This window comes from Plecotus auritus (genome assembly GCF_963455305.1).
Source record: "Plecotus auritus genome assembly, chromosome: 8".
Classification (NCBI taxonomy): Eukaryota; Metazoa; Chordata; class Mammalia; order Chiroptera; family Vespertilionidae; genus Plecotus; species Plecotus auritus.
The window spans coordinates 168,385,551-168,410,945 of NC_137782.1; positions in this window are offsets into that span (position 1 = coordinate 168,385,551).

Sequence of the window (25,395 nt, forward strand, 5' to 3'; positions counted from 1 at the left end):
AGAGTCCCATTCGACATTTCAGCCAAACTTTGTCAGTCAGGGATTAAGTCCCTTCAAACACGATCATTTTTCTCAGCAACACCCTACAGTGACATCTGCCAAGTTTTTTTTCTTCCATCCTTTGCCTGTTGCCTTCAGAGCCATCATGGCTGCCAGCACTGATGGTGACCATTGTGAGGACACCCATGTCTGTTTCAGAGATGACCTTGCCACTGTGCTCACTAACCTCTGCGGTGAAAGCACGTTTAATTTCAGGACTGGGAAAGCCTTCCTCTGGGTCTGAAGGTGTAAATTGTCCGCCATGCCCACTTCTGCATAGCTGCCCTCCCCCTTTACATTCCTAGAGCTGTTTTTCCTCCTTCCAGAAAAGGACAAGCATGAGCATGGGATTAATTAGTTTTTTGGTGCTGTTGTGTGAAAATAGAAAATCAGAGTGACTGTTGCCAGACATAATATCCACTCCCCCCAGTGATGGATGAGAAAAGTCTGCTGGACCCCGGGAAAGTGAAGACTGTTTCTCTGAGTGTCATCCTTATGGGGTTGCCATACATAGAAGCACAGCCCCTGACACTCCCAGTTAGCGGGCTGGGGTTTGGCTCCTCATTTGTTAAATAAATGGGTTAGACTAGAAGACTTTTAAGGGTATGTCTAACTCTGGGACTTTAACTTCAATAAACATGTTGAATGATGCCATGCATTAACGAACTACCTTTTAAAAATGTTTTGGGGTCTGAATAGAAAATCTTAAAGATCTTTTAAATCTTTTTTTTTTTTTTTCATGCCAGAGGTCCTTAAGTCTTCAATGGCCCATCCATTTCCTGGCACAAAAGCCAATGTATGAAATAATCACAACCTCTATATTCAGATGTATCACAGCTGATTAGTCACACTGAGTCAGGAGGTGACACTTCCCCATGCATGTCAGTGGGAAATAGGACAGTTCATGGCGGGGGGGGGGGGCGGGGAGTGGGTTTCCCCTCAAATAATGATAAAGAAGGCAAACTTGGGGGCTGATACTAATTGTAGACACCAAGGATTCGACCTGGGGCATCTCTCTCTGAGACTTGGTTTCTTCTTTTGTTTGGTGGGCATTTAAATAATTCTTACCTATTTGGTTGGTTTGAAGATTGAATATGTCAAGTTTTAAGCCCATGAAAAGTACTTAACATGCTATCAACAATAATAATTGTGATATTTATTATTAGTACTACTGAGTATCAAGGAGAGATTAGAGGAGGTTTTCTGAAAAGCTGATGACAGATTCCGGGGTCCAGGGTGCTCCTGATATCTGTGTATATAGACAGCTACTTCTGCTTGCTAAGCTGAGCTCTAGTGATCAGCCTCATACTCTACATTCTCTAGACCCCAGTGCCTCTCTTCTTTATCTCAAAATCACCCTCCTAGAAGACCTCATCTCCATGATTTCTGGAATTCAAGGGAGAGGGCGGGGTTAGGGATGGGGTCAACAGGTGGGTGATATAAGAACCATGGGTAGGATGATATCACTTGGGGAGTAAGTGAGGATGGAGAGGAGAAGGTGGTGCCAGGATAGGGCTCTGAAGGAGGAGGGAAGGAATGCTGGTAGAATACAAAATGCTGGTCCACTCCTCTCTGAGACAGGGAAGGCACCTTTGGTATAAAATTATTCATGAGGGGCTTGGCCAAAAAGAGAGGTTAAAAAATTCCATTCGTTCTCTTGGTGGGTCTCCTTCACCTGACTACCAGAATGTTCCAGAAGGTGAACAATTCGGAGTTGAACAATCTTGTTAAGTTTCTCATGTATTAATTTTGTGAATTGATTGATGTTGGCTCCCACTCTTTGGGGGCATTCTCCTCTCGGTAAGCCTGCCATGGTGCTGCATCTTTTAGGAATTATTTAAAATTTATGAGCTCTGGGTTTGCGTAGTGTTCTCATGGAGGGTTCCTTGGGAGGTCCTGCTTCCACCGGGCGGTAGAGGGGGTCAGGGGGGAGATTATCGGAAATCTGCCCCCTGATTTCAACAGCGCGGTGTGCCTCTCGCGGCTTTACACAGCAATCTGAGCAGCATTACCTGAGACTCACAGGGAGACACAACTAACTCTGTAGCCCCTGAGGTCGGAAGGCAGCGTGGTGGCCATCAGCTTGTTGAAGGCGGAGGCCATGTGTCTTCGTGGTGGTTCTGTTTTCTCCGCAGGGCTGAGCCCCTGCCCGGCGCCCAGCAGACTCCCGGGAAACTCTCAGGAAACTTGTTGGAGTCCTCGCTGCAGTCCGCAGGCCGGCAGGGCAGCAGCCCGCCTACCAGGCCGGGTTCCGCAGGGTGCAGGTCCGCGTCTCTAATTGTGCAGCAGAGATGATTGCTGCGGCTGCGGAAACTTCCGATGCAGCATGGAAACGATTAGATGGAAATGCAGTTGGAGGTTCCAGTCATCTCCTTGGAGTAGACAAATAAACGTTGAAATCATTTGCAAATGATGCACCAAATCTGTGTGGCATCTGCTCATTGCAGGGGGAGGATGGGCTGCTTCCAAGAGGCTTTTCATGTGATGACATTGCCGCTTTCACGCGAGGGGCCGGTGGCGGGGGTGAGGGGGTGGCGAGCAGGAGGAGCTTGCCCGCCGACCAGGCCTCAACCTGGACTCCAGGCACCGGCCCCTGTGGCAGGATGCTGGGATCCCGGCCTGGTCCAGCCGCGGCTCCCTCCTTGGAAGCCATGCTGGTGTGAGATGGGATATGCGTGCTGGCCACCACTCAGGTCCTGGGAGGATGTTTTCTCAGCTTTGCCGCTGCGAGGCTGTGATGGGGGGCTGCCCTTTGACAGGCTTTGATGACAAGCCAAGAAGCTGGGAGAGTCTGTCCCAGACTCACTCTCCTGGCATGACCGTGGGCTCCGGCCCCCGTGCCAGAGGGAGGTGGCCCAGAGTGGTCACATTGTATGTGAGGGCACATTCCGGAAGGCCTTGCCTAATTCAAATCTTACGTAATTCCAGACTAATGTTCCTATAAATAGCTCTTTGATAGATACAATTATTGAGGTGTATCAAGTGGAGAGAATGCATTCTTAAAGTGTGTAAATTTCAACTTCGGGAGTCTGGGGCATATTATATGACATTCCTGGGCAGCCATGTCAGCAGCAAGATTTTCATTATCCTTAGATATGTGCGCCTGTTTTCTATACGTATAAACGTGAAGGTACAACAGCCTTAGAGCTGCCTTTGCTTTCCCAGCATCCTCTGTAACCACTGTCGTGTTGCTGCCTGCTAGATTACAGTGTACCCCACAGTTGTCCTTACCTGGGTTTCCTCATAGGACGTTACTGTATTTCATTTCTGTTCCGAAGTGCTATTGCTGCTGTTCTGATCACTTGATGAATGCTTGCATAATATTGCTGTAAGATCTAAAAAAAGGTTTGAAGTTATAACAGCAAATGCTAAAGAACCCACACAAGCAGTGAGCGCTGATACTACAACGTGAGTTTCAGGATATCGTTAAAAGATGGGTTGCTCTACTTAATAGCTGAAATGGTTCTAATGCAGCCGTGGGCAAACTATGGCCCGCGGGCCGGATCCGGCTGTTCTATCCGGTTCTCTTGCTCTCCCCTCCGCTCCTTTACTTTGAATTTATATTAGTTCACACAAACACTCCATCCATGCTTTTGTTCCGGCCCTCCGGTCCAGTTTAAGAACCCATTGTGGCCCTCGAGTCAAAAAGTTTGCCCACCCCTGTTCTAATGCGATCTTAGTGGGAAACATGGTTTATAATCCACTCGGCCAGAGTGCTTGGAAAGGATCTGATCCCAGAAGAGTTTTCAAAAGAAGTTGGAGGCTTCACATGATTTCAAAATTTGTGTGCAACATGAACTTGAAAAAATTTTTGTGATTTAAAATGTGGAGAATTCAAGTTCATATAGCATCCATACTGTTATTAGCTAGGGTTCTTTTAGTTGTAGATTATGGAGCAACAGACTTGAAATCTCTTAAGTGAACGAGGAATCCTATATAATAAAACCTTAATATGCAAATTGACCAAACGATGGAACGACCGGTCGCTATGATGCGCACTGACCACCAGGGGGCAGATGCTTAACGGGGAGTGGGCCTAAGCCAGCGGGCGGATATCCCCCGAGGGTTCCCGGACTGCAAGTGGGTGCAGGCCAGGCTGAGGGACACCCCCGCAGTGCACGAATGTTGTGCACTGGGCCTCTAGTTGTATTATAAGGACGCTGGTGTGTCTCAGAGAATCCTCGAGGCCCTGTGCCTGGGCTTCAGGAATGGCTGGAACCAGAGGCTTCAAAACTGGCCAGGTTTCTTCCCTCTATGTTTTGCTTTTGCCTCTGTGTGTTGAAACTTTATTATTCTCTCCCACAAAGCTAGCTATATAATTTGTGGCATCCTGTGCAAAATGAAAAGACGGACAGCCTTGTTTAAGTAGCAGAAAAAAAGCGTTTTTCCCCCTTGTTTCCATGGTCTTTTTTCAAACCTATTATGGATTTTTTATTTATTATTTAATTTCCCTCTCTCCAGGGCGTGGGGTTACTTGCAGGGCAATCATGAGCCTCATCCAGTGTGGTTACTGTGACTCGTTGTGTGAGATGTGTGTACCCCCAGACCCTTCCTACATGGGGAGAATGGTAGCAGGATGTGGCTGAGTGGGTGCAAGGAAGGGGACAGCCCAGAACCCATTCGGGGGAGGCAGGGAGGTGGTGGGTGGCTGCAAGCCCCTGGGCCCACTGTCCCATCGGACTGCACTCACTGTGTTAGCTCCCTAGGGCTGTCACAACAAAAACCACTGCCAAGTGGCTTAGATGACAGAAACTTAACGTCTCACGTTCTGCAGGAGTCAGTCCCTGATCAAGGTGTGTGCAGGGCTGGCTCCCCCAGAGGACTGTGGGGGAATCTGCCTCTGTCCCTCCCCTGACTCCTGTGGTCTCAGAGACGTCCTTTGACTTACAGAAGGCGAACTCGCTTCCCACCGTGTTCTTTCTGTACCTGTCTGTCCCTGTGTCCAAATTTCCCTTTGTATAAGGACACCAGCCATGCTGGATTATGGCTCCCCTCATCCCAGCGTGACCTCATTTTAACTCTACCAATTACATCAGCATTGGCCTTATATCCAAGTAAGGTCACATTCTGAGGGTGTTATGGCTCCAACATATATATTTGGGGAGAGGTACAATTGAACCCATAATACTTACAAAACAGAAATTCACAGATAAAACTCTTAAGGATTTCAAAACGGCAACTGCAGAGCATGAACCCCCAAGGGTGAGGCACCCTTCAGAGTGTGGGGCCCTGTGGGGCTGCAGATTGTTCACCCTGCTCGCCCTGTATTTCCGCAGGGCACACAATGTGACTCCAGTTTAGCTCCTTGGAGGGAGATGACCACGCCCTGAATCCTGGGTATGTGTGTTATCAGATGTTGTCTCTGACCGGAGCACTGGGCCCCCCAGCAGAAGCCCGTGGGCATCACAGCTCTGTGTTCTAAAGACATCTGGCAACACCAGTCAGAACCTGCTGCCCACTGTCCCCTCCTTGGTCAGAGCTGACTGAGAGTTGGTGAAACTGTCCTCTATTTCTATCACCAACACCCCAATCACCCCACCCCCAAATTCCATGAGCAGATGGAAAGAGGAGTGAGATATCTGGGCCAGGGTCCCTGCCTTTGTGTGAACTGCAGTAGGACCCTGGCTCGCTTTCTTCCAAAACACAGAGGTCCTCAAGGGTTAGTGACGGAAGAAGCCAGAACCCAAAGTGAGGAACCCACAATGATGGGCTGTTTACTCTTTCCTACTCCCTCCTGCAAGCCAGGCCATGGGAAGTGAGGGGAGGAGTATGCCCCAGAATAAGACTAGACTCCCCCTCACTCAAGAGTGTAGGAGCAGGAAGAGATATGAAGGTGGAGTCCAGTTCCATTCCTGCCATTCTCACTTGTCCAGCACAAGCTGGGTCTGACTGGACCCTACAGCACAGCCCATGCTGTCCTGGCTGACACGGAGCTATGACCTTGAGCACTGAGGGAGCCACAGAGCAGAGCATACTGATGGCAGCCGAGGGGCCACAGGACTGAAAAGGCATGCTGGATTTGGAAGGACGCCAAAGGCCATGGTGGTGGACCGTGCAGATTCAGACTTTTGCAGGCCAGGAGCTTCATGGGACAAGAAGGGGACCTTGAAAAACGCAAGATGAACCCAGAGTGGACAGCAGAGAAGCTCACGCCTTAGCTACACTGGATAGGCATTTGCACGAGGCACACAGTGCTGTGGAATCCTCAACACTGTAATTCTATTTTTATGCACATGTTTCTACGTAAGGTTAGAACTCTAGCTCCTTCTAGAAATGAGAGGTGAGGTATTCTTGAGCCTTTTTGACATTTCCCTTTCTTCATATATGATGATATACAGTTATCCAAGATTGGTGAGCTCTGTCTGACATTTTTCTGCCTGAGTTTATGGAATATCCCAAAAGCAGTTGCTAAATCCTGTTTGTTTAACCTCTGTCACATCTTTAATACCTAATTGTCAGGAGTGTCAACAGGCTCTCCCTGCCTTTAGCCTCTTATTATCTTCATCCTACATACTATATGTCCCACATGATAGATAGCATGCTTTTTATCCCACAGTTCTAAATATATTCGAATTTTATCTTTGACCCATGAGTTATTTAGGTACGTGTTTCTTAATGATCAAATCTATGGATGTTCCTAATTCTCTTTTTAGTGCATTTTTAATTTCATTGCATTGTGATCCAAGCCGATCAGAAAATGTGATGTGTATGGCACCAGCACTATGGAGTATATTGTGGCTTGTCATACAGCCAAATATGTGTCAATTTTCATAAATATTTCTGTACATGTGCTTGGAAATAATGTGTATTCTCTAGTCCTTGGGCTTAATGCTTTGTATTTGTCTATTAGATCAAATTTGTCATGCTATGTCCTGATGGTGGGCAATTTGGCATTATGTAACAAAATTACAAAGGCTGATACTACAATTTCCCATTGTTTCAGCATTTCCAGTTTCAGATGAATTCTAAGATATACTTTTACAAGTGTGAGCCATAAACTCCGTAGTAGACAAGGGCATAATTAACTTACTATATTATCTCTGAGAGCAAAACCAACTCCAGTGCTTATCATGAGGGTACTTTTGTATAACCGAGGTTTCAGCTTTACCACTGGCTAGTATGAAGCCATCAAAAAGCATAAGCAGAATTCCGAACCAACAGAAGTAGAGAAATAAAGGAGCTAGAACATCTCCATTAGATCATCACAGTAATAATTTTTGCAGGCAACATACAGATTAATGTTAAAATTAGTGAGGGTGAAACTTTATGGTGAAACAGTATAGTTGTATAACCTCAAATTATCTCCCACAAAATGTTTATTAATGATCACAAATCAAGAAATGAGCATAACCTAGATGAAATAAATGCTATGATGTTACAAAAGGACACATAAGGAGACTTGAGGAAGATATGACACAAAATTACAAAGATGTCAATTATTCATAAATAAGACTGTTCTTGGTGGATAAACTCTGTTATTATTATACAATGTCCCTCTCTCCCCCTGGTAATTATCTTTACTTTGACACCTACTTTACCTGATAGCAATATAGCCACCCTTATGTTCTTTTGATTAAGTTTTGTATGGTATAGTTTCCCCATCCTTTTATTTATAACTTACTTAATCCTTTATAATAAAAGCTGAATATGCAAATTGACCGTCACCCCAACACACAAGATGGCTGCCCCCATGTGGTCAAAGATGGCCGCCCCCATGTGGACACAAGATGGCCACCACAAGATGGCCTGCAGGGGAGGGCAGTTAGGGGTGACCAGGCCAGCAGGGGAGTGGTTAGGGGCAATCAGGCTGGCAGGCAGAAGCGGTTAGGGGCAATCAGGCAGGTAGGTAGATGAGTGGTTGGGAGCCAGCAGTCCTGCATTGTGAGAGAAATCAGGCCTAAATGGGCAGTCAGACATCCCTTGAGGGGTCCCAGATTGGAGAGGGTGCAAGCTGGGCTGAGGGACACCCCACCCACCCTGTGCACAAATTTTGTGCACCTGGCCTCTAGTATCATTATATTTGTAGTGAGTTTATTGTAGACAGCTTTTTTAAAACCTTAATTTGGGTTAAATTTTTTATAATTTTATTTTGATTATAGATTGTAGGAGTGTATCTTTTTGGGTAAAATTTTTAGTAGTTGCTGTAGGCATTAAAATATACATAACATACAATTTACCAGTTTGAGTGAAGTATAAACACCTTGCCTCTCTTTAAATCCCTTTACCCCTATCCCCTTAAAATTGTCTTAAGTATTTTTTCTATGTGCATTGAGAACCACATAAAACAATGTTTAGAAAACCTTGTTTGGAAAATCTATGTTATTTACCCATATTTTTGCTCTTTCCATTGTCCTTTCTTCCTTTTTGATGGGCTAAGATTCCTTTTTTATAAAATAACTAGAGGCTCGGTGCATGAAATTAGTGCACAGGGGGGGTCCTTCAGCCCAGCCTGCACCCGCTCCAATCTGGGACCCCTGTAGGGATGGGGCCTAAACCAGCAGTCAGCCATCCGTCTCGCAATCCAGGACCACTGGCTCCTAACTGCTCACATGCCTGCCTGCCTGATCGCCCCTAAATGCTCTACCTGCCTGCCTGATCACCCCTAATTGCCTCTGCCTGCCAGCCTGATTGCCTCTACCTTGCCCCCTGCCAGCCTGATAGACCCTAACTTGCTCCCCTGCCAGCCTGATCACTTCTACCTTGCCCTCCCTGCTGGCCTGATTGCCCCTAACTTGCCTCCCTGCCAGCCTGATCTCCCCTAACTGCCTCTGCCTTGGCCCCTGGCCTAAGCCGCAGTCAGTCCTCCCTCTGTGGGAGGCGACCTGGCGGGTAAGGGGAAGGCACTGCCCCCATTACCCCACTGCTGCTGCCACTGCCTGCCTGAGCCTGGGTCCTATGCAGCTGCACCTCAGCCCCTCACAGCCACTCACAGCTGCCTGAGTCTTGGCCCTCGCCGCCCCTGCGGCTTTGTCTGGAAGGACATCCAGAAGGTCGTCTGGAAGACGTCCACCCTAATTAGGATATTACCCTTTTATTAGTATAGATTTACTTTTTGTTTAGAAAACGTTTCTTAACTATTTTTTTGGGATAGATTTGCTGACAACAAAATCTCCTAGCTTTTCTTCATCTGAAAATGTATTTCCCCTTTGTTTCTGGAAGACACATTTGCTGGCTATAGAATTTGGATTGACAGTTCTTTTCTCTCCACACCTGAAAAATGTTTTTCTACTTCCTTCTGACCCTTATGGTTTCTGATGAGAAATCCAATGTCATCTGAATTGCTTTTCCTGCACAGGAAAGATGTTGCTTTTTTATCACGGCTTTCATGGTATTTTTCTGGGTCTTTAATTTTCAGAAGTTTCATTGTGATGTCTGTTGGTATGGATTTCGTTGGGTAAATTCTGTTTGGAGTTTTTTCAAAATACTGACTTTGGAGGTTTACATTTTTTTTTTTTTGGTCAAATTTGGGAAATTTTCAACATTATTTCTTTGAGTACTTTAAACCACATCCTCTTTTCTCTTTCCTCTGGATTCTGAGAATACAAATGTTAGATCTCTCATTATTGTTCACATGGCCCTGAATTTCTCTTAAATTTTTAATTATATTTTCTCTCTGTTTTTCAGATTGGGTAATTTCTCCTGTTGTATCTTTAAGTTCACCGATTCTTTCCTCTGATTTTGCTATTCTGCTGTTGAACCCATCCATTGAGTTTCTATTTTAGTTATTGTATTTTTAGTTCTAAAATATTCATCTGGTTCTACTTCTCAGTGAGACTTACTATTTTTTTCACATGTTGCAAGTGTGCTCATAGTTACTCATTCAAGTGTTTTTTGATGGCTACTTTAAAATATTTTTCAGATAATTCCAATATCTTTGTCACCTTGATTGTGGCACCTGCTGACTGTCTCATCTTATTCAAGTTGAGATTTTTCTGGTTCTTGGTATGCTGAGTGAATTTTTATTGTATCCTGGACATTTTTGGTATAATGTTATGAGGTTCTGGATCTTGTTGAAGTCTATTTTAGCAAGCCTTGTTGGACATCACACTAGAAGGGAAATGAGGGTCCCACCACATTACTGTCAGGTGGAAGTCCTAGCTCCCCAGATGGCCTCTGTTGACATCCCGGAGTGAGGAGGAGCCGATGGGCAAAGGGCACCTCATTACTCCTAGGATAGGAGTAGAAATTAAGACTCTCCATGAGGCCCCTGTTGATATCATCCTGATTGGGACAGGAGGTATGTCTTGTTTCTGTGGCCTCCATTCACACCACACAGGTGGAGTTCATATTACCTGCCAGATGGTGCTGAAAGTCCTAACTCTCCACTAGGCTGGAAGGGAAGAGCCACCTCATACATTTTGTTGGGGGTTGGGGGGTGGAAGGTCAGGATTCCCACAGGGCCTTCACTGACTCCATGGGGAGGGTGCTGTTATAGCTAGTCATGGATGAACATTCTGGCTTTCCACTTGGTCTACTCTCATGCCACACTTTCAGTGGGAGACATGTGGATGAGTGGGTTGGGGCTCTAGGTTGATAAGCCAGGTAAAGGTTAAAGTCTAGGTTCCCTAATCAGTCTTTGATGATGGGGGTGGGGATGTAGCCATGGTGGGTTTTCTTTCCTTTTTTTTTTTTTCCATAGCATTTCTCTAGGGTGGAGAGATTGTTTTCTCAACTTTTCTGTCTTGCTAAGCTATCCCTTACCTGTGCCTTTTTCTAGAGAGAGCTGGCTTTTGTTTGTTTGCTGGTTCTCATTGATGTTCCTAGGTTGCTGGCTTCTCTAGCACCCAGTCTGGGATACATGAGGCAAAAAAAAAAAAAAAAGAAAGAAAGAAAAAGAAAAGAAAGAAAAGCCCAGGGAACTCAGCAACTCATTATCATATTATTCCTCATATTCCAAGGTCCCTCGCCAGTCTGAATTCTTCTCTCTACCTTTCAGAGTTCTTATGTTTGTTCTATACATAATACCAAAGATTTTTAGCTGGAGACATAAGAGAAACATTTTAGCAGGAGTGAAAATTGTTTTTTAACAAGAAGAATAGGAAAAGCAACTCTACTCCATGTTGATCTGAAGTTGGAACTCTCCCTTCCAATTTTTGTCTTTAATTTTTTTTCCTGAAGAACTTCTGTTGTAATGTGAAATTAAGGCGATAAAGGGGGACATCTATGTCTACTCTTCACTTCAGAAGAATAGGCTCTACTGTTTATTCATTGAGCTTTTGTTAAGTTGAATCTTTTTCATTTTATGGTGCCTTTTAAAGGTTAAGAGTTATTGCTGAATATATGTCAAAATGTTTTATTTTGATATCTATGGGTATGAGAATACACTTATCCCCATTTTACAGATAAGACAGCTGAGATTCAAAGAAGTGGAGTGGCATGCCCAACATCACACAGGATGTATTCGAGCCAGGATTCAACCCCAGGTCTGCCTGGCTTCAGAGTCCACAGACTTTACAACTTAATGCTTGTGACACAGAAAGGACAGTTGCCAGGTGCCTTTGTTGACACAGTTCAGCAGTTTATAGGAGTGCAAGACTGTGACATTGTGTGATATTATAGGCTATGGTTATTTTCTGTCTTGCATCTGCTGAAGTTCAACATATGGCTTTCGTCATGCTACTCCTGTAGAGCTTGCTTTTAATTTATCTGCTCAGGAAGTCTCAATTTTCACACAGTGTTTGGTTTCCAGCAGAAACCTATTCTGCTATCACTTTCCAGTTCGTCCGATTCAGGCCAGTCGAGGTCCAGTGTTTTTCCACAGGTCATCTTGTGTGAGGGAGTCAGAAGTTGTGGCTGCTGAATCATAAATTCACAATCCACATGGCTCCCAATTCTTTACCGCGGCCACCACGCCATCTTCCTAGCTGAGCCTGACAAAGCCCAGACTACTGAAAGGGAAATGCATTTCAGGGAAGCTAACATCGAGGTGAAAAATAGACTGGGGACTTTCTGAAGAGAAGATCTTATTTAAAGGAATGAACATTCTATTGGTCTCTCAGGCAATAAGACCATCTTTTAGGTAGAGCTTCTCAACGGGGGTGCCAGGGCATGCTGAGCTGCTACAAATGGATTACAGGTGTTTCTGAAATACTGATCCCTTTAATTCATGGGGGCAGCCATGCAGGTCTTGGGGCCCTCCAGGGCTGTGGCTTAGTTACCTCCAGCTGTGAGCAGCAGCATCTATTTACCCCAGGGAGTCATGCAAAAGGTATCATTTTCAATGTGTAGCAGGAAGAGAAAAAGGTTGGGGAGCACTGTTTTAGCTGATGTCTATAGTCAGGTACAATATCGCAGAGTTGATTAGCTCCAGTGCTCTGACACTGGGCTAAGCTCCAGGTAAATCAGGACTGCAGTGCTTTCTTGGGGCATGGCTCTTGTGATGAAAAAGATAAAGATGGTGGAGAGCCTGCTGGTCTCTGAGAAGGCATGGGTGGCATTCACAAGTCTGTTAATAAAATCGTGGAATTCTGGAATGAAGGGGTAGGGGACATTACCTGAAATGAGAAAAATAAGCTGGTGAAAAGTTAAGAGATCCAATTCGTTCAATGGGTGTTAAAAATTAAGAAATGAAGATACCTTTGAAATGAAAAGACAGAGACCCAGAAAATACTTCTACGATTACAATGGACATTTCTATTGTGTTTCTGAGGAACATGAGGGTGCTTGTAGGACATCCTTCCTCTATGAAGTTGATTTCAGGTGGACAGTGAGGCCCATTTAAGAGATCTTGGCTCTGCAGTTAAGGCTAGCATGTCCAGCCTACAGGGACATCTCTGAATGTCCTCTGTTCTGCTCTGTCCGGTTTTCCCTTTTGAATGCCACGGAAGCCTCCTGCTTCACTTGCCATCCTGGGGGCTGGAGCCAGTGCAGCTGTACTAATCTACTCAAGCGCTGAAAGCAGAGGAAGGTTCAGAAATGGGCTTTTTGAGAAGTCAGTGGAGAAATGGGTTTTTCGTCTGATGTTTTTTATTATTATTGGAACTTCCTGTCTTACACCGGGGTTCCTTGGGGGTAGGTAAAGATATTAACTCTAATTTTGAGAACACACATGAGGTGGAGAGGATCCTGAGGGGGGACTAGAGCAGGAGGAGGCAGAGGCTTAGGGGATGGCTGACCGCACATGTCTAAGCAGGGCTGGGGGAGCAGAAGGCCACTGCCCGAGGGGCCTGGCAACCTCCAGCTACTGTCTGTTTTCACTGTTGCTGATGCTGTGGCTGCTGTTGTTGTTAATAAAGCCATGGAGTTGATGGGTTTGGTTAACATAATGCCCTGATGAGTGCCAAATCCATGTGCCATTTTTGACACCTTCAAGACATCTTGAGGCTGTTGCATAGGTGAACCCTCCATTTGTTTTGAACCACACTCTAGAATGGTATTGTGACGAGAGGTGGGAATATTTTGGTTGGATATTTTGGAAATTTTGCATTCTTTAAAAGCACCCTGTGGTCCCAAGAAGAAAGGTCAAGTGTCTCCTCAGGGCATTTTCCCAGTCACATGTTGGAGAAGGGGACAGTCATCCTTACTTAGAAAGCAATCACACCACTGGCAGACGCATGGGATTCTGAATGCTTACAAAAAGGGAACCTTCTAATAGACTAAGCAGGGCTTAGAGGGTTATCAGTGAGCATTAGGCAATGTCCTGCCTGGAGGTGGGAACTTGGAGGGAGAGAAGTAGGAGGAAGAGAAGGAGGAGAAAGTGGGAGGCAGAACAAAGAGGTGGGCCTTTCATTTCCACAGCCAAGGATTTGCAAAGTGGAAACAGTGATCCCAACGTGCACGTCAGAACTGTTGGCTCACACAAGAGAGGCGTGGCAGGACCCTTTCTTCTCTTTCCCAGTCACCTCCGACATTGTTTGACTCATCTTTCTGGAAATATTTCTAGTTGTACCTCTGACCCTGAATGTTTCCCAAGCTCATTGAAATGCACAAGATGAAAATTATTCATCTGTTTGGAGATTACACAAAGCTGAAAACGCTGTCAACAGTGGACGGACACGGTTACTCAATCAGACAGATCCATTATGAGAAAAGGAAATATTTGCTACTAACAGCCCAATTGGCCAAGTGCTTGAAGACAGGTAAGGGCAGATGGAGAGTCACTGCTGGCCCTCCCCAAGAGAGTGGGGAGACAGGTGCCCTGAGCTGGTGCTTAAGAGGACACACATCCACCAAGGCAAGCAACACAGAGCTGGATGCTGGCCACCTAACTGGTTTCTTGGAATCTGTAGAGATGACTCAGGGTATGCAAAATCACAAGCAACACAGAGAGAGCGAGCAGACAGGAGAGCGCCAGCTCACTCTAGGACCAGGGCTGGGCTGGGCTACTCAGGATGGGCATTGGATGGTGAGTCAGAATCCCGGGACCTCTCTTCTGTTTCTGCGAGGATCAAAGCAGTGATGATCTGTCTTAGTCAAATCACTTAACAGACGTTTCTTTACAGAAAGGGGTTTGCAAATCTTTCTCCAAAGCATGAGTAAACGAATCATGTATTTTCCGGGTAAATAACTGTTGAAAAGTGTCTGTATTGACATTACTAAAGAGAAGGACCAGGTTTGCCACAGGGAACTCAGCAGAGCCCTCTATGGTATGGTTGAGAGTGCTAGGAAGGTCTTTTATATAAAAGAATCTTTCTTACTAGGCTAGAAATTTCACCATTTCAAATCATTCTTTTGGGCTAATCTCTACTGTCTCCAGTCACCTGTGTTAATGTACAATCCTGGAAAACAGGTGATGCCAGGGTAGCTGCAGAGAACCAATGAGATGTCTTCCATCCTGGGCAGGATGGGAGTTCTTGTACTTGGGGATGCGAAGGAGAGAGGTTATGGAGGGGAAGAAGACAAGGAAAGGAAGAAGGGAGGCACTGGTATACTGCCTTCCGGAAGTCTTCAGAGAATGAAGAGCCCCAGACTCCAAAAGTAACTTCCAAAGGAACTTCATGGCCCTAGCCAGTTTGGCTCACTGGATAGAGCATCGGCCTGCGGGCTAAAAGGTCCCTGGTTCGATTCTAGTCAAGGGCTCATGCCTGGGTTGTGGGCTCGATCCCCAGGATGGGGTGTGCAGGAGGCAGCTGATCAATGATTCTCTCTCATCATTGATGTTTCAATCTCTTTCTCCCTCTCCCTTCCTCTCTCTGAAATAAATAAAAATATATTTAAAAATATATTTTTAATGTGGTCAGTTTCATCTTAGAGATATCTCTCCTCCTTTTAGGTGTCTCATTCCCTTTCAGTGTTTTGAGGTACATAGACTCATGGATGTTCAGAGCTGTTAACGGTATTACATGCTGGTGAGTGCATGGAGTCAGCCAGCTAGTGACGGAACCTCTTGACTACCATTTCTGTGTCTATGATCATATTATTTAACTCCTCTGTGCTTCCGATTTCTTATTTGTAAATTGAGCATAATGACACCTATTTCCCAGATTTTCTATGAGGTTAGAATAAAAATATTACATAGTAAAAGGCTAGCACAGGCCCTGGAAAAATTGCCAAAAATCCAATAAAATGCAAGCTCATCCACATTGTGTAGGGCAGTGGTCGGCAAACTCATTAGTCAACAGAGCCAAATATCAACAGTACAATGACTGAAATTTCTTTTGAGAGCCAAATTTTTAAAACTTAAACTTCTTCTAACGCCACTTCTTCAAAATAGACTCGCCCAGGCCGTGGTATTTTGTGGAAGAGCCACACTCAAGGGGCCAAAGAGCCTCATGTTGCTCGCGAGCTGTAGTTTGCCAACCACAGGACTGTAGGGGATTCCTTCTGCAGCCTCAAAACTCCCTGGTCTATTAGAGAATTCGAGTGACGCTGACTGAGAACTCACTACTGCATGAGGCAGCTCTCTTTGTTTCCGAGTAGTTGTGAGTGTCAAGAAATTCTTTTTTGAATCATTATCTGCCTTTCTGTACCTTCTACCTATTAGCTGTAACTTTATCATTTGGATCTTCTCAAATAGACTTCTTAGAATTCACTTACATTCTGCCAGGATAACCTTAAGATTTTCTTAGAAGACAGTGATACTTGAGGTTACCACTTTTCAAGGCTAAAAAGCTCTCTTTCCATCAAGCCTTATTCATTTGCATAGTTTTGAGCCTCCAACAACCTCTCCTGCCTCCCCTGGACTATGTAGTCTTTTTTTCCTTTTTTAAGTCAATTTGCAATTTATACTATTCATAGATTTGGTATTTACAGTTGTGTATATTTTACACAATGTTCATGGATTCAGGGCCTACTGTGTTGAGATACTGCCTTGAGGGGCCAGAGAATTAGTATCATGCCCTCCTGAAGCAATGGTCCCCACATCAGGGTCCACAGTTACACCCGTTATGTTAGCTGAGGCCCGTTTTTAAAAATTCCAGCCCGATGCAAACCAACACTGGTAAAATGTAATAAGGATGATTACTGGAAAAACAAATTAAAAAACACATACGATACAAGCCATAATTTTTTTACTCTAATTCACAGACATAAAATTGTGTTTTAATAAATGTTACCAAAACAAATATAACAGGAGAAATTGGACATGTTTGTTATAGATGTGCACTGAGGTGATTACTATGAAGAATGGCTTTTGCACTAGTAAATGTTTGCCAGTCTGTAGTTCAGCAAGCACAGTCAGCTGTGAGTAAGTGGGAGTCCCCATATCCAGTCCCTGTGCAGGCAGCGTGAGTGGACACCAGGAATGAACATTTCGGTGTGACAAACAAATTAGCTTCTTGCTGGCTAATTAAGTAAGGTTGGACTGATAGTACTACTCTCAGAGGGTAATGCTTATCTAGATTGCTTCCATGTCTTGTTAAAATATTGGACATAGGCAAAGCAGAGCTAGGTTAGAGGGAACGGAGATGATTTTTAAAGCAATTTCAGCTGCTTAAGGATATTTCCTTTTTTAAAAATATGTTTTTATTGATTTTTAGAGAGAGAGGAAGGGAAACAAGGAGAGAGGTAGAAACATCAAAGATGAGAAAGAATCATCGATGGGCTGCCTCCTGTATACCCCCTACTGGGGATCTAGAAAAACTCAGTCATGTGCCCTCACCAGGAATCGAACCATGACTTCCTGATTTGAAACCAGAGATATTATTTTCAAAATTTATCTTCAACTTCTCATCAATAGCCAGTTGCAATGATTTCATCCTGCAAGTTGAAGGTAAATTAAAAATAATCTTTAATTGACAAAAGCAGTAGATTCTAGATTGTATGAGATTTTCAGATGACAGACTAGTGTTGAGATATCCACAGTACAGCATGGTCTCAGGTGCACTTGACAGTGTAGGCCAAATTTGACTCACCACAGGAATGGGACAAGAACCAGTCTCTACGCTGCTCTACCAGATGCGTCCATGGCTGGATGTCATGGCAATGACCTATTGCTGAAAATGTTTCTAAATGTGGCTCTCAGTTTCTATATGTACCTTGTCGCAGACTAGTAACAACAGCTCAACAACCAGCCAGGGTCACACTTTGAGCAACACTGGCTTACCCTGCCTGTGGGGCAGTCACTCCATAGTTGGACTGTTCTAGTTGCTAGAAAATTTGTCCTTACATTTTGCAAAAAATCCGCATCTTATTGGTTCTAATTCTTTGCTTTTGAACCATAACTAATAAGTTTATTTCCTGCCATATGTGTCAGCATGCCAGGAATTTCACAGCAGGTGTGGTGTATCCTTTGCATTTCCTCTTTCCCAGGTAAACCAAACACCCTTGCCAGAACACGAATTCTGGGGTCTTCACCTGGTCATCCTCTGGCTACCCTGGTGGTCAGTGTCCTTAAAACACAGTGGTATTTGTTTATACTCAATACTCTAATAGACATAGTGTTTTTATTTCAATGAATGAGAAGACTATGACAGATGATATGAATGGACTTAGGTTCTACAGAAAAACTCTCCATACCCCCCATCTTTCTCTCTTTCTGTCTGTGTCTGTCTCTCTCTCTCTTTATCTTTCTCTGTGAGCTTGCAAATGTTTCTGTTTTTCAACAGGGACAGACTTGTCATATTTGCTCAAACTGTGAGCTGGAGCACAGTGTTGTCAGCAAGACAGTTGCCTGGCCTTCTTTGGTGAGTCTTCCTTGGCTCCGCCATGTGGGTCTTCTTATAATTGCTTCATATGCATGCACACTTCTGCCTTCAGGTCACTAGATATGCTCTTTACTCCTCATTCATTCATTCATTCATTCATCCATTCATCCATTCAACAGCTTCTCTCCCAGGCCCTGAGAGTTTAATGGTAAACCACAGAGGTATACATCCTGCTTTCTTACTTTCCACTTAAGAAGGAAAGATAGACAAATGGATCAGAGGACCAAGAGGAGTCTCCAGATGAAGAGTGTATGTAGGTGTGTGTATATGCAAAGGAAATTATTCCCAGTAAATGCAGCAGCTTGTGGGAGGGCTCTGAAGCAGGAACTTCGTGCAGAAAGTTGCCCTTCTGGATGTCTGCTGTGTGAGTCGCTATGTACCTGGTGAGCGAATACTAAGAGGCAGGTTCTGTGAAGACAAGGTCCATGTCCATCTCCTTCACCCCTGACATTCCCCGCCCCCCACCCCAGCAGTTAGAAGACGGCTGGCACAGAGCTGGCTCTTCAGTCATATTTGCTGACAGAACGAGTCAGTGTATAAAATCCAATTGTCAACGCATCTGGGGCTGTACTTTAGCTCCAGAGTCCTGGGATTCTAACAGAGACAATAACAATGAGCTGCATTTCTTCACAATCACTTATCTGTCCTCACATATATCGCTGCATGCACGTTTCTTCTCAAATTACCTACAGAAAACCAAGGGACCAGAAATCATAATAGGACCAGCCCAGGATTATACAGAGTGAAAATCCGTCTGGTTGTAGATTGCAGGCCTTCTGACATGCAGACTGGCTATTATCCTGAAATAAAACTTGAAGTCAACTTTTTTTTTGCTTTTTATCGCAGACACAACTATCATTATTACAGTAGTTTGCCTAATAATGCCATGCATTTGATTGCTATATATTGACAATAAGATTTTTAATACAACTTCTACTGCTTTTGACATCAAAGTCAAGCAAAAAAATCACAAGAAAGATCTTTCTTTTATTTTATTTTATTTTTTTAAATATAAGCTATTATTAGGAAAGAACAAAAGAACTGGCAAGCCCTGGAGGTTGACCATCTGGGAAGGATCACTGGCGCTTTCTCCCAGGCTGATTTGGACTAGTTTGGGTCTGTCACTCAGGGACTGATCTTTCCGCAGAGGAGTGACTCATGCCCATGGGCAGAGTTGCATCTGTGATGTTGTTTCCAACAGCAGCAGAGGCAGGGTCTTAGCCTGGGTTGGTTTTGCCTTGAAAACAGAGCCCAAGACAAGGCCTTGCAGGTTAGTTCACTCCAGAAAACAGGAGCGAGGACTGGGCAGAGTGAGGGATGAGGGAAAGCCTACAGGAGGGTACAGTATCAAGGGTATCGCTGAGGGCAGTTGGAGCTTGGTGATAAAGAATACTCCCAATTGCCCCTAAGGGTTGGTCAGGAGAGGTGGAATCATGGGCTCCCCTTGCTCATTGGTTGTGGTCTCCCTGAAGAGGAACTCGCCGTACTCATAGCTGCACAGGCCTGCTGACCCCAGGGGCTCCTGAGGGTGTGGCTGACCGTGTTAGGTGAGTCAGCAGGTACCGAATGGTTGCAACACCCAAAAAGATGTGAGTCAGAGAATCAGAAAGGCAAAGGGCATCACCTCCTAGATAGAAAGACTACTGCAGGGAGGCCCTGGGCTGGCCCTGCTGTGCCCAGTGAGGCCAGGGGTAAGGAGCCTTCTCAACCTCTTTCACCAAGGAAAATGCTGGTAACTGGGAGAAGAAAGGAGGGCTAGCAGGTCTCCAAAAGACCATCACATACCCACATTCATGAGCTAGACCAAGGCTGGAGGCAGGTCAAGTCAATGCAAAGGCAAAGCTTCTCTGCTTTCCACAAGAGTCTGCTAGAAACCCAAAAGGACTCAGCAAGGCTGTGGGAAGTCGACTCTAGGGCTGGAGTCCATTCCTTTAGAGATGTTTACTTCATTTCTGAGACTTGTCTCCTTGCCAAGGCCAAAGACCAGGCTTTCTGTCTCTCTCTCTATCGCTGCAGCTTGGTCAGCATAGGGCTGGACATGCTAAGTGCCCTCAGAGATGTCTTGCCACATTAGATACATGGTAATTTTGCTGCCTGCTCCCTTGTCATGTAGTGTATAGACAGGCACAGTGCATTTGGTGACAATGGTAGTCTCCTGAACTATAATTATTGTTGTTCTTTAAATTTGCTCATGGCCTGGGGGAAAAGACCTCTATCTTGGAAAGACCAGAAGTAGGTATGTCAAAAGAGAATCATGGCTCCCACTATCCATATTGCCCTTTGGTCTTCTTATAGGTTCCTGTTCAAAAAGGCTTCTGACTGTTCTTGTACTGTCATCGGTAACAGTCCTCTCTTACCCAGGAAGCTCCCTGGGATTAGACCATCCTTTCTCTAGGATCCTCCCACCCCATAACAGGTGGGTGAGTTCTGAATGCACACACCATGGGAAGAACACTGGGGTCTCTTCTCAGTAGGCACAGCCTACAAGGGACTGGGCTGGCTGGCCATGACTCTTTGGGAAGATATGTCCAGGAAGACTGGTGGACTTGGGGACTAAATCACTTGTGTACCCCCAGGCCACATAGCTCATCTCTTCTTTCTGAATCACATCACATGAGCCTAGCGGTTGTTTTGGAGAAGGTTATAAAATTAATGGATGAAATAAATACAGCAGATGCTACCTATTAGAGAAGAATTTCATATAGCAGGCCATGAAAATTTTGTTTGCAAAATAAGACCTAATTAGTTGGCTTATGCTAAAACACAATAAATTACAGTGACAGGGTAATTAATAATGACAGTTTGAGTCTCATTCCTGGTTTCACTTCTATTTGTGTTACTTGTTGGGATTGTTTTTGCCAACGTCTCTTATTTGAAACCAAGTCTTTCCTCCATATTCACTTGCCTCATATATGAGATGATTCTGACAAAGTCATGTTTTTTGGGGGGGGTTCAAGGGGAGAGCCATGGTCCTTCTTTGACTGCAGAAGAATCTTGGCTGTGACTGTCTCCCTATTGGTCTGATGAGTGTTTTGGAGGATTCTCCTCTCCTGCTGTGCCATCCATTCATCATTCTAAGTAACAAATATATAAGCACCTAGACATGCCAGGCCCTGTTCTCAGCGTTAGAGAATTAAAGTGCAGTGCATGATGCTACTCTTAAGAAGGTCACAGTCTAGTGGGGGAGACAAAAAAGTGTCCTAAGTGCTAGAAGTCACCTGTGTGCTTGTTATTATTCAGAAAAATAGTGTGTAAATTAGTGAATAGATTCACTGAGTCTTGAAGGGCCAACACAAGTTATGGTGAGTGCAAGCTACTGATGGATTTAAGTGGAGAATGGCTTGATCAGATCTTTGTTTTTGAGAGATCATTCTGAAAGCACTGTGGAAGATAGAATGGAGGGGGACAGACCAGGAACCTAGAGGATACTATTACATAATCCAGCAAGAGAAATTTGGGGTCTGAATTAAGACAGAACCAATGATGAAGGTGGAAAGAAATAGGAATAGATTATCCTCCTATGGTAGAAGCGCCTCCTTTTTCCTTAGGTGTCTGGTGCCCCCCTGCTTCACTTTCATTCAACATGCTTATTGAAGATCTACTGAGTGCGTGATGCCCTGCCAAGTACAGTATCGCGATAAACAAGACAGACATAATCTCTTCTTCCCAGAGTTTGCAGCGAGCTCTTCTCTCAAGAACTGAGTTTGGAAGGAAGTGGATATTGGCTGTTTCTTCCTGGTTTACAGCATCAGCCACCGTCTTTCCTTTTTTAGCTTTAGTTCTCACTGTGAGATAAAGGACTTTAACTCCTGGAGGCAGGGTTACCGCAGGAAGAGAGGGATTAGGAGAGAAGGCTCGGGGAGGGACTTCCAAAGATCTCTAAACTTTCCCTGAGCTCCTGGCAGCAGCTTCCTCCAACAGGTAACACAAGCCCTGCCCCTCAGGGTCTGGCCTTGACTTCCCGATGATCTTCCTGCCTGTGATATATCTCTAAGCACTCCTGGTTGTTGGTTGCTGTTGGAATGTGCACAGTGCCATGGGTCTTCCCAACCTTCTCTTCCTTGGTTCTATCCCATATCTCCAGCCAAACATCTGGCCACACCAGACTAGACCTGCAGTGTGAAAGTCAGAGGAGAAGCAAGTAGGCCAGAAATCATACAACACTTCCTGACAGCATGAGTCTCCAGGGAGAATGTAGCTCTTCCCAGGGGACTCTGCCAGGAGGTAGATGAAATGCTACACGGAGGCTTGGACAGAACAATCCAATTGTCAGGAGGATAAATAAGGTGATCTCTTGGATGTGTTCCATCTCTTCTAAGATTTTCTGACCTCTCTGGCCCTTCAGAATATGTTAAAGATGAGCAGCTGCTTCTGAGTAGAACAGATAGCTTATTCTAACCTTGGTTGGCTGTGCTGATGAAGGGCCACATTTTCTCAGGAAGTGGGCTAGAGCTGGTCCTCCGGTCTCCATGTGTGGTTTGGGGTAAAACCCTTAAGTCTTATCCCTCACAGTTCAGAGCTTCTCCTCATTCCCTTGAAGCTTCTCCTTTTTTTAAAAAAATTCTTTATTGATTAAGGTATTACATATGTGTCCTTATTCCCCCATTACCCCCCACCTCCCATTCATGCCCCCACCCCCCTATTGTCTGTGTCCATTGATTAGGCTTACATGCATGCATATAAGTCCTTTGGTTGATCTCTCCCCCTTACTCCCACCCTCCCCTACCTTCCCTGAGGTTTGACGTTCTGATTGATGTTTCTCTGTCTCTGGATCTATTTTTGTTCATCAGTTTATGTTGTTCATTATATTCCACAAATGAGTGAGATCATGTGATATTTATCTTTCTCTGCCTGGCTTATTTCACTTAGCATAATGTTCTCCATCTCCATCCATGTTGTTGCAAATGATAAGAACTCCTTTTTTACCGCAGCGTAGTATTCCATTGTGTAGATGTACCACAGTTTTTAATCCACTCATCTGCTGATGGGCATTTAGGCTGTTTCCAAATCTTAGCTATGGTGAATTGTGCTGCTATGAACATAGGGGTGCATATATCCTTTCTGATTCGTATTTCTAGTTTCTTGAATATATTTCTAGAAGTGGGATCACTGGGTCAAATGGGAGTTCCATTTTTAGTTTTTTGAGGAAACTCCATACTGTTCTCCACAGTGGTTGCACCAGTCTGCATTCCCACCAGCAGTGCACAAGGGTTCCTTTTTCTCCGCATCCTCGTCAGCACTTGTCATTTGTTGACTTGTTGATAATAGCCATTCTGACAGGTGTGAGATGGTACTGCATTGTTGTTTTGATTTGCATCTCTCTGATGATTAGTGACTTTGAGCAGGTTTTCATATGTCTCTTGGCCTTCCTTCTGTCTTCTTTCGAAAAATGTCTATTTAGATCAGTTGCCCATTTTTTGATTGGGTTGTTTATCTTCTTTTTGTTAAGCTGCATGAGTTCCCTGTAAATGTTGGAGATTAAACCCTTATCGTTGATATCATTGGTAAATATATTCTCCCATGCAGTGGGCTTTCTTGTTGTTTTATTGATGATCTCCTTTGCTGTGAAAAAGCTTTTATTTTGATGTAGTCCCATTTGTTTATTTTCTCTTTAGTTTCCATTGCTCTAGGGGCAGTATCAGTGAAGAAGATGAAGCTTCTCCTTTTTTAAAGACATGCGGGAGGTCTTTCTATAACCTCTCAAGCTGTATGGGTGGAGTTCTTTGCAACTGAAGTCTTGCTTCTCATCCAGGTTGGTGTGGTCTGTAGCTGCCTTTTGATCTTCCTTCTCAAATCATAGTCCCTCCACAATAAAATTTCATTACCCACATTTTAGGCCATTGCATGCACACCTTTCAACCAATAAGAGCATCCATGCCATTACTGACCTCTCCAGATTGTGCTGTCTGACTAAGCTGACTTCCTCTGGAGGGAACATCCAAGAGAAATATTTTTCACGTGAAATTATTGTTGGAGACTCTCCATATCAACGAGTCCCTTCTCTACCTGCAAGGGATCAGAGGGCTGTGGATTTGCCAGAGTTAATAATATTCATCTGTCCATCATATTAGAAATTTATTGTGTTGGAGAGTAAGGAGGTTATTCTCTCAAGGCTTGATCCTGTGTGGTGGTGCTTTCTTCTGCTGTTAGTCCTGTGGGGGCTTTGGGGTGCACCGCTGAGTCACAGCTCTCCCTTTTCCTAGGGTTTTAAATCATAGGGTGCCATTCAGTCAAGTAGCCATGGGACTGTTGTGGTCCTTAGTGCCTCTAGCCTTACAGCCATCCTGGCTGAAGTCCTAAGACCGTGGAGGGTTGCACTGTTACAGGGAGGGCAAGCTCTGCAGCCTCAGAGTCTGATTGTGGGGAGACCAATTCCTGTAAGAGGCAGTTGGGATCGTTGCCTTTTATTAATGCATGTCCCCGTAACTGAAGGTTAAACTGTTAGCCCTGAAGAAAGAGGGAATACCAATGTGTTTTTGAGCATTTACATCTACTTGTGTATAACAAGCATTATCTTATTTAACTCTTCAAACACCCATGCAAGGTAGAGATAATTTTTTATCAATGTTTTACAAATGAGGAAACTGAAGCATAGATAGGCAAAGTAACTTGTAGACAGGAAAGAAACAATATTTCCTCTTCTTTTTTTGCTCTGCTCCAGTCCTTTATGGATGGGACGGTGCCTGCCCACACTGAGGAGGGCAATCGACTTGATGGCACCCACTTATTCAAATGCTAGTCTCATCTAGAAACACCCTCACAGACACACCTAGAAATAGGGTTTGCATGTGGGCACCCCTGACACAGTCAAGTTGAAACATAGTTTCAGCACATGGTAGGAAATGAAATATGTTTACAGAATAACTTAGACAGTGTTTGGAGAGAACATTTATCACATTGCCTTTATTATAAAAGCATGGCAAGATATTAATATATGAGCCATTAGGGAAAACAACAAATACATTTTATTATTTTTTAATTTGCTTCTTTGAACATAACTAAAAATATTTTTTTATGCTTGAAATGATGACAGAGAATCGTTGATTGGATGCCTCCTGCATGCTCCCTACTGGGGATCAAGCCCACAACCTGGGCATGTGCCTTGACCAGAATTGAGCCATGACCTCCTGGTTTATAGGTTGATGCTCAACCACTGATCCACACCAACTGGGCTCAACAATGCTTTTTAATGATGATCCCTTCAAATTCTTAGCAGCCACCATTACATATATAGGATGGTCACACAAATTCTCAAAGAAATAATGCTAGCTCA